The following is a 9,343-nucleotide window of genomic DNA, read 5'->3' on the forward strand; positions in this document are numbered from 1 at the left end:
AACGGATGCTCTCATTTAGGAATTTATAACTCCCGTAGGTTTTTCTTTTACCCTACTACAACTATAAGGCTGATCCAAGTATGGAAATACTTACATTATTATTCTATAAAGGGTTGGTAAATATTGATAAGAAAAACACTAAGGCCTTAAAAATAAATGAGCAAGGGGTTATAGTAGGCCCTTTTCAAAAGAGAAAACAGGTAATGAGAATAGATTCCACCCAGAAATAAAAATACCTGCAACTTAAACCAGCAAGGGACCACTGGTTACCTCTCATCCAGTGGGGACCTACTAAGGGCAGGGGCTGAGGCAATATCGAGGTGGATGGGGCCTAGTGAGCGTCTAGGGCCTCTAATCTGGGGGGCGGAGGCCAGGGGCTTAGAGAAGTACTGTGGAGCATTTTAGATCAGTGCCTTCAGAGAGGCCCCCAGGGGTGGGGACAGGGGTGAGGCATGGAAGGAGCACAGGGTGGGGGATAAGCTTTGAGTTTTAGGGGAGGACATGGCCTGTTATGAGGGAGAAATCTGGAGGGGGGGGGCTGGCTCTTCACAGGAGGGGTAAGGCAGAGGGAAAGAGGGGTCAAGCTCACGGCCTAGCCCCAGCTGCCAGAGAAACAACCCTGTCCTGCTATGCAAAGTGCCACAGGCCCCTCCCCAAACTAAGCCCTGCCCTACCTCGGCCTCCACGGAGGGGGCCTCAACACCAGGCCCCAGGGGACAGCTGAAAAGAAGAATCATTGTTTGGGAAGTGTATTATTTATAACGAAATTTAGCGAAGAGGGAGCGCACCCCTGGATAAAGTTAGGCTGGTTTTGTAGCGCTCTTCGACACTCCTGTTTGTAGCAGAGAGTCACACAGCTTCCGACAGCCATAAAAGAGAAAGCTTCGGTGCCAGACAATAAACTGACGGGTGTATCACTTAGTGACAAAGATAAGGAAGTTTGTTGATGACAGCGTTAAAGTATAAGTGGGGTATTATATGCCCATATAAATGATGGCCGCAGAATGTCAGGGCTGACTAATGCCTCTGAATAAGTATCTCACGCTTGGAATTTAATCCTCTCTCAGCTGCCTCTTAGAGAAAAGCCCAAACGCTGAGCAGCCACCTACGGGCTGCCATTCTTGTGTTAGAATGCTTGCTGAATAACTCTTTCCAAGGTAGAGACCCATGGACTCCAACAGACAGATAATCCTCTTCTGGTTCCTTTGGGACGTTGGCCAAAGAGTGAGGAGCGTGCATGCCTGTGACCATACTCACATTTCAGGTCCCCTCCCCAGAGGCCCTGCTATAGTGCTTAGTTACAGACCAGTGTTTAATGGCACTCCTTGGGGCTGACAGTAAAGGCTTTTCCCAACTCCCCAAGAATGTGGAAGACCGAAGAAAATGATTGCCCTCCAAGAGTTATCAAAAAGAGCCTGGAAAGAATATGGCAGAGTCATACAAGCCCACGTGAAAGGTCTAGAATGGCTCTCAGCCCTCCAAGACTCTCCTGGGAGCTTCCGGGCTGGATGAATATATCTCAAAAAACACAGTGTCTTTTAGAAAGACACTGACCCCACAAAAGGTGCCACAGTGGGGCCTGTTCAAGCCAAGTCTTGGTGAGGAGTAGCTCTGTCCAGGACCTGTGGACAAGGACCTCCAGCAGAGGAGGATGTGTCTGGCTACTCTGTCGTTAGCTGTCGATCTCATTGGTCCTGATTCCGTCTTCCCAAAACAATCTTCTGCTCATGATTTGCAGTTTGCTTCCCCTAACGTGGGTCGGCCCCCGAGTAAACACGCATAGACTGCGGGACCAGGTGTTTCCCAGTCCCTCGGCAGCAACATTTCACACACACACACACACACACACACACACACACACACAAATGAACTAAATTGGAGTTCTTGGGTTGATACATCATTCTCAGAAGTTTGATTGATGTGAATTTGTCCTGGAGTGCAGATGGCCTGGGGTATGGCCCCAGTCAGGACTCCGCCTGACTGCCACTATCCCCAGCAGAAAGAATGGCCGCCCTTCGTATACAGGTTTCTGTGTGGACACATTTTCCATTCTCTCTCTGAGGAGAGAGAAAGCACAGAATAATCCGCATGGAGAGTTTCCTATAAAGAATTACTAGTGACAAGGGGGGTTGGGGCGATGGGAGAATGGCCAGGAAGGACGAAAAGGAACTCCACAGAATACAGAAACAGCAGATAAAGGGAGAAGCCTCTACAACTAGGGCTGACACAGAGGAACCAAAAAAAGGGCCCCCACTCCCGGGACTGAGATCAACACCTTGGAAGAGAACATAGCTGTGACCCACTGAAAAGTGGAGGTTTACTGAGGTGTGAAGCCACCCGAGGAGATGCCGAGGTCAGCTCTCGTGGGGAGGGGCCCTGTGCCACTGACCTCCAGGAGCTGCGCAAGCCAAGGACCTGGTGCACGAGGCACACCGAAATCAAGATGAGATGAGAGACCCCTTCCCCCTCCACTGCCCCTACACCGTGCACCCCCCCCCCCCCACTGACAAAGTTGGGCCAGCTTGCAAAGGAAAAACAGTTAAAGGGTCCAAGTCCATTACCGCAGATCCAATAACAAAGAATGGATTTGGGAGCCGAGGCACAATAGGTTAACAACTGGTAAATAGATATTAAAAGATACACAATAGACCTGAGAAAATCGACTCGGAATTGGTAATAACAAGACATGTTTTCGTAAATTTAATGGATTATAAAGGGGTGAAGGGATCCTTTAATAATCGAGGAGAAAAGGAGCAAGTAACTTATAAGGGAAAGAAAATTAGATTATCATCAGACATTTCAACAGCATTGCTTTGTACCAGAAGAAAAGCGTAACCTATTGAAGGGGACAAAAGGGTGAGCAAGGGTGTTATACCCAGGAAAACTGACTTTCAAGTACAAAAGGTACAAAACGTTACTAATGTACAGAACACAGGGAATATTATTCCCATGAGCCCTTCCCAACGAATTTACTTAAGAACGAGCCTCCAGTTGCCAAAATTACTAGAGACATTGCATAAGAACTAGTGGAGAGCGTTAAAAACACGGTTACGTATGGAACCAAACTATCTGAGGTTTAAAAGGAAAAGAATATGAGGGCGATACGCTCTACCGATACAGACACGGAACAGCTATGAAAATTGGGGTGAGATCTGTTAAACTCTTCCCAGCCACCAGTCAGCTAGTCCCTGCTGTGGGTGTAATGTGGCCTGAGACAAATGAGTAATTATGGGATGTTTTAATAATGATCCCGTGTCCCAAAAATCAGGATTCTCGGCGTGGAAGAAAAGAGACAGAGCTGTAATTTTTTAAAAGATTAAATAAAAATAAAAATAAAAAAACTGAAGTCCTGAAATTTAACTGGAAATTAATAGTACGAACGTATGGGGTATTTCAGCCATCGGTCTGTCTGTACCTATTACTGTGTCCCCTGAAAAGGCCTAGAAACAGTGACAACGCACGAGTAGTGAGCACCCTTGAAGGCCGCTCTGTAGCCAAGAAATGCCACTTCCCGCTAAAAGTCAGGGCTACGTGGAGACATGACTGACGGCGGGTCTGGGGAGAAAATACAGAAAAGTTTGGAGCATCTGGACATAAACGGCAGCTCGACGCTGCCACGGGCTATGCAGAGGCTAAGGAGGCGTCAAAAGAGCCAACCCAGAGGTTCCCACTGGCCGGAGACGACAAGATCATCTGAGTTTTGATCATAGTAATAATTGCAACAAATTGAAACTCACCAAACTGATTTAAATCCGAGAGTTCATAATGATACTGAAAAGGAATCGGTCACCTCCGAAAGATAATAAGGAATCAGCTTATTATTCTGTAAACTGGTAACTGCCCGGGGGAAAGGAGGCATTTATCCTGCCCTCCTATATGAGCTACACTACTGGGTAGCCTCATGGAAGCGTCTGTTTATCAAGAATTCTAGCAACTAAATGAAAAAAAAAAAACAGTGATGGAATTAAAATATCATCATTCTGCGGTGGTGGCGGCTGTGGCGGTTCTCATTGCCGTACATGAAACACTCGACAGTCTCATCAGCGTTTCCATCATCCGTTTAACACTCTCAGTATATTTTCTGCAAGCCCATTTGCCTACAAATTGTATGGAATGACGAAATTAATAAGCAATAAAATGTGAATTGCAGCACAATGAAAAGAACATGCGTCACCATCTTGGCCCCACGGTGGATTAATGGATCTAGGACCCGAGCACCCACGGCTAGGACCAGGAGAGGAGAGGCAGCCTGACATTATGTGGTACCTAGAGTCTTGCCAGAGAGACAGAAGCTGTTGGATCAAGAGTCTCGCTCCAGCTGACGGTGAGCGGCAAACACAGAGGGCGACGGAGCACATTAAACTGTCCCACGAGTGAGCCGCAAGCAAACCCCGGAAGAACACGCAGATTAAGAGAGATGTACAAGATAGGGTTTTAAAGTGGGCAAGACTGAACCGGTGTCTGGGGAGGCCTGTTTGGAGATAAAACTATCAAGAAACACAAGGAAGTGCTTACTGCAAAAGCCAGGGAGTGTTTACTGTCGGGGGAGGGAGAGCTGGGATCAGGACAAGGGACGTTGCTGCTGGGGTGGCTGCGACGTCCTCCCTCTTGGTTATAAGAGCATTCGGGGTGTTTGCCTTATAACAATTCAGTAAACTCTACCTTGTTTTGTGTATTTTTCCATACCTCTATTTTGTAGTAAAAACGTATTTTAAAAAAGAATGTCCTATATGACCCTGTCCTCCTGTCATAGCTTATGTGACCAGGGAGGGACACACGAAAGCCCTGCTGGAGGCGGTCGACCCCTGTGCTTGACTGCCGGACATCCACTTCCCCTCCCGCTGGTAACAGCACCTCAAATTTCTTTTCAGATGCCTCCCCATTCTGTGAACCTCTGGGGCCAGTCCAGTCATTCAAGATTTTCTTACGTGAACCAATATTTCTCAATTTTTTTTTTTATCACACCAGTTTGCATTAGATTTTCTGCACCTTGCAACTGCGTGTATATTAGAAATGGCTGTAAGTAACAGAAAACTCTACTAATGATAATTTAGACAAACACGGATGTATTTTTTGCACAAAACAAGAAGTCCGGAAGATGACAGTCCAGGAACTGCTCACGTAGCTCAGCAATGCCACGTGCACGCGAGTGTACGTAAAACCCATGGCATCTGAAAAAGGCCTGAATTTTACCGGTGCCGATCGCCTCGTTTAGACATTGTACTAACGTCAGGACAGACGTTCCCATTGGGGGGAACAGGCCGAAAGGTACACGGGGCCTCTACTATTTTTGAAACTACTGAATCTATGATTCCAAAATTAAACATTTTAAAAAACATGTGAGTGCACCGACAATTTTGCATATGATGTCAGAGGCTTCACATCTTCTTGAGGCTCATCTAGCCTCCCAGGGGACAGGAGGCCAGCACAGTATCACAGGCCCCCCCCCCCCCACAGCCCCGCATGCCAGCATCACCCCCCGGGCCCTCCGTGGTAAGCTGCTTCAGCGTCCCAATGAGAACGGGAACAAGACAGCTCAGAGAGAGGGGCCGGCACGTACGAGCGCTTATTCAGATACCTTTCCGGAGGCTGGGGCGGGCACCTGCACGCACACGCACACGCACACATGCACGCGCGCACATGCGCACACATGCACGCGCACACGCCCACACTCTGACGACACCTTGGGACTCACGCAGTGTCACGACGACGACAGTGGCCTCCATCTAAGGGCCCCCAGGCAACTCCCATCGGACAATTAGTTCCCTCTCTGGGGCCCAACCTGGACCTTCGGTCAGTCATCTTCTTGTTCTGAGCCCACCCACGGACTTTCAGACAAACAACTCAATTTGGAGAGGATATTCACTGCCTTGCCTGTGTTCGTCCTAAGTTCCCCCGAGTCCACTGCTGTCAACGTTTCAGGGCTCTGGGTCTCCTTTGTCCAAAATATACTGTTAGGGTTCAGATTTCAGCCCCCGTCCCTCAGCACCCTGAGGCACTGCTGCCCTCTGCTGGTCGTTTCTAGGTAGTACTCAGAAATCCGTATAAAAGAGCAACAGCCCTGGTGGCAAACTGAGTAAGGGAAAACAAGAAAATCACGGAAGAAGAAATGCAATGGGATAGTCAGCAAATGAACAATACGTGTAATCAAAGAAATGAACAATACGACGTCAAGGAGGTACCATTCCCTCAATCGGATTGGTGATCACGGCAAAGAATGACAATGTTTAGGGCTGTCCAGGGTCGAAATACACGGCTTGTCACAACAGGACTCCCAGAAAGTGGTCACCCTCAGCCGGCCACCACCTGTAACCGACTCGGGCTCTGGCACCCCGGCGCCCTGTAGTGAAGCGATGGCTTACACCGCTGGGAGAGTGTAAGTGGGTTAAGTGGGTAAGGACGTCCTGGGGGAGAGTCTGGTCTATTTACCAGCGACCTTAACAATTCTAACCACTCGGAATCTCCAACATTGTACTTCCAGTTTTACCTAAAGGAGTCGTCAGACAATTGAGTGAAGAAATTATAACCAGGAGAACCAATCTTTATACAGTCACATCCTCAGGTGTCCCCATTCTTCTCCCAGACGCCAATCACACGGGCATTTCAATATCGAGAATCGAGCCTGTGGTTCCTTTGAAGCTGACCCCTAAGACAACATGTAGGCTGTCTTTGTTGCTTGAAACCCTTCCCCTTAGCTCCCCTTGACACAGTATTTAGGGAAAGGGCCTTTCAAGAGGTAATTAAGGTCAAATGAAGTCATAAAGATGAAACCCTGATCCGATATGATGGGTGTCCTTATAAGAAGAGGAAGAGACACCAGCGACGTGTATGCAGAGAAAAGGCCACGTGAGGACACGGCAAGAAGGTGGCCATCTGCAAGCCCAGGAGAGAAGCCTTTTAAAAGACACCGAATCTGACATCTTGATCTTGGACTTCTGGCCTCCGGAACTGTGAAGGAATAAAGTTCTGCTCTTTGAGCTCCCTATTTGGTGGCATTTTGTCATGGCAGCCCTATAAAATAATAACCTTGGTGAATGGTGGGCACCATTTACTGACTACATGAGCAGTCCTGGGAGATGGCAAGTAGGGATGTCCAGTTGACTGCTGACTGTACAAACTGGCAGAAAGAACCCAAGATAGAGATTTGGATGTTTCTAACAGGAGTGGATCCCAGAACCTATGGAGAATATGCAGAAGTAAAAGAAGGAATGATGGAACCCTGGCAAACACCTCCGACGGGACTGTCAAGCAAGGGATGCCTCTAAAGAAATTCAGAACAGGCAGAGAAACACAAGGACAATCCAGAAATTGGGGCCATGAACACTAGAGTTCTCATCCCTGATGAGCCCGACATTCGCTTTTTATAATGAACACTGCTAACACCACCTTCACTGGCCTATGGTCAAGTACAGATAACCTACCTATCAGACATTAAGTTAAAAAATCAATTTAATGCCTACGAGGTGGTGAAAAGAGATGTAAAATGAAATTTATGTATAATAAAAAATATATTTCAATCCGTAAATCTCAAGCATAACTACCAGATCTAATGAAGTAGTCAGATGCTCTTGGCCGTACACAGAAAGACACCAAGTACAATCACACACTGCACAGAGTATGTGATGTTTGGAAGTCAAATACGTAAGTAGAGTGACAGTCCTTCAGGTCCAGTAAAAATCAATTACTGCATTAAAAAAAAAAAGTCTGAAGTCTCAGGCTGTTAGAATAATGACTCTAAGTACAAGAACTGAAATGTGGTTTGGTTTCAGGCAACCCAGTACATCGGAGATGAAGAAAACGGCGAAAATGTAAAATTATCACCAGCTGTTTCTCCTCTTAGCTTCTTTATTCCCCACCCCATTCCCCATGACTCAGAAGTTTCACTGGAGTCTAGGGCCACACCACCCTGAACAAGCCCGATCCCCTCTGATCGCAGAAGCTAAGCAGGGTTGGGCCTGGTTAGTACTTGGATGGGAGACCACCTAGGAAGACCAGGTGCTGTAGGCGTAAAAAATAAAAAATAAGGGATTGTAAGATGACAAGGTCCTTGCAATCTGTGAGGTCAACCAAGGGTTGCCTCCTCTAAAAAAAAAAAAAAAAAAAGTTGTTTCGTGGGAGAGCCCTGCTGTCACTGGCGGTCATCTCGGACTGGAACACGAGAACAGCCCGCACGGGGGGCTCCAACCCCTCCCTAACGTCAGCCGGGTCGGAAGCATAACTCTGCTCTCATCTGGACAGACTTCGAAGCAGACCAGAGGCCGTCAGGAAGCAGACAGCCCAGGATTTAGGGTGGCTGGAGCCAGCCCGCAGGCACTACTACCGAGCCAATTCTAATACTGCAGCGTCTCCTTCCTAAGATGTTCCCCGTTAATCAGGACACCTCTTCTAACATCGTATTTACGTGTAAAGCACCTGTGCACATCTCGGACCTGAAACCAGCCGTCATGGCCTGCCATGGGCATCGGCAGAGCCCAGAGCCCGGGTCTCGAGAGCCCTAGGCAGCACAGAGAACATTCCAGCTGTCCCCACAATTCCTGGAGCCCCACCCCCAAGCTCTCAGCTAGGTGGGTTTGGGAAGCAAAGACTGGGGTGTGTTGGGTATCAGTTAGAAGCAAGATGAGCCCTCAGAGGAACGAGCAAGTAGAGGGGTGCGAGGGTCAGTCTGGGGAGCAGACTCTACATCGGAATGGAGAAGACGGCAGAGCGCACACGTCAGAGACTCGGGAACCTTCGCTGTGCCGCCCACCTTCGGGGCACTCTGCGTGTCCGAGTTTCCATTTCCTCATGTACCGTGAGGGCGACCGCAATGCTACTTACCCTCCCCAACCTCAGGAGACGGGCTGGGTGGGAGGGAGTCAAGGACTTACTGCAGAGCACTCTGTGGACGTGTTCTTGTTCTCGTCATTGCTATTCCTACGGAAGCAGCAGAGGCGTGGAGGTGAACCCATAGCTCTCTTTGGGGCCATGGGGCAAACAGCACATAATCACGTGTTTCAGACCAGTCGAGCCGCAGGTCCCAGTCTGCTCCTGGGCGGGGGGGGAGGGGGTGGTGGTGAGGATGAAACACCGCTCGCTGAGCACGTGTGCCTGTTTGGGTCCAGGAAGAACAGCCACGCCCCGCATAACGACATTTTGGTCAACAACAGGCTTCCAGGGCCGCGGTCTCTTAAGATTATAATGGAGCGGGGAAATTCCCGTCGCCTAGAGACCCCGCAGTTGTCGTCGTACTATCTTGGCGTTTTCTGAAGAGTGACACCTCCTCGAGAAGAGCTGCTGGCAGGTCCTTCGGGAGGCGTTCCAGAAGGAGGCACTGTTGTCACAGGGGATGACCGCTGCATGCCGG

The 9,343-nt window shown here is 48.7% G+C and overlaps 1 pseudogene; it reads left to right on the plus strand.

Moving 5' to 3' along the window:
* Nucleotides 1-7,888: 7,888 nt before the first annotated feature.
* LOC118614359 lies at nucleotides 7,889-8,007 on the plus strand (annotated as a pseudogene).
* Nucleotides 8,008-9,343: the final 1,336 nt, after the last annotated feature.

The sequence above is a fragment of the Rousettus aegyptiacus genome, unplaced genomic scaffold, assembly GCF_014176215.1.
Source record: "Rousettus aegyptiacus isolate mRouAeg1 unplaced genomic scaffold, mRouAeg1.p scaffold_m13_p_2, whole genome shotgun sequence".
Lineage (NCBI taxonomy): Eukaryota > Metazoa > Chordata > Mammalia > Chiroptera > Pteropodidae > Rousettus > Rousettus aegyptiacus.